Source organism: Alligator sinensis, unplaced genomic scaffold (assembly GCF_000455745.1).
Source record: "Alligator sinensis unplaced genomic scaffold, ASM45574v1 scaffold264_1, whole genome shotgun sequence".
Taxonomy (NCBI): Eukaryota; Metazoa; Chordata; order Crocodylia; family Alligatoridae; genus Alligator; species Alligator sinensis.
In genome coordinates, this window is record NW_005841831.1 from 2,125,358 (window position 1) to 2,126,297 (window position 940).

General features: G+C 65.0%; 1 protein-coding gene across 3 annotated transcripts in view; it reads left to right on the plus strand.

The window, feature by feature from the left end:
- MARCH8 (membrane associated ring-CH-type finger 8) overlaps positions 1-940 on the plus strand; it is a 181,172-nt gene that overhangs the window by 171,412 nt on the left and 8,820 nt on the right. The gene's annotated exons all lie outside the window — the stretch shown is intronic.

Genomic DNA, 940 nt, shown 5'->3' on the forward strand with positions numbered 1-940 from the left:
TTCCGCTGGCCCCCCCCCAGCCCCCGCCCCTCCCTTCCTTATTTGCATGCTGGCCCCGCCCTGCACCGGACCCGCCGGCCATGCGGGCCGGAGCAGGTCGCGGTGCAGTGGGCGGGCGGGTGCAGGGGGTGCGGATGCCAGCGCAGAGGGATGCTGCGGCCAGGCCCACGGGAGATGCTGCTGCTGCTGCTGCTGCTGCTGTGCCTGTGGCTGTTGGGGCAGGAAGCTGGCACCACTCCCACCTCCCCCCCTGCGCCCGCAGACATCACGCTGGGGGTGGTGAGTCACGGGCCCTGGGGAGGGAAGGAGCCCTGCCGGTTGGGCTCAGGCTGCCCCATGGGAGAGGGAGCAGGGGGGGGGTCCCGCATGGCCCCTGTAGGGTCCCCGCATGTCCCCCTGGCTGCTGAGCCCAGGCACGCAGGTGTGGAAGCATCCTTGAGGCCGCCCAGGTGCCAGGGGGGACACAGCGGGGTCAGGTGGCGCCCCTTGACCCCTGCTCCCCCAGGCCGTGGCTGGACTGGACAGGCCGCGTGAGCGCCCGCTCCTGCCAGCCCACTGGGTGATAAAAAGTTCATGATCTGGCCCCACATTCAAAAAGGTTGGATACCCCTGACCTAGAGCTTGGCTGGAGCAGCTGCTACCCTTCCCTCCCCACTCCCTCCTTAACCTCTAATTTGACTGGGAACAAACAGTCTTAACTTGAGTCACAAAGCTAGTCATCTATAGCTGAAGCCTTGGGCAGATCCATAATGGAGGCAAGACGGCTGCAGCCACACCCCACATCAGCTGCATGACGCATGTGCAGTGAGTTCTGAGAGCTCACTGGCATGTCGGCGTAGCTCCTGCCGGAGCTGCTTTTGTATGGTTTTAGAGCGCAGGGGTGAACACTGCCACCATTCACCTGTCTCCTGCCCTGTCTGCTGGATTGAACAGCCGGGGA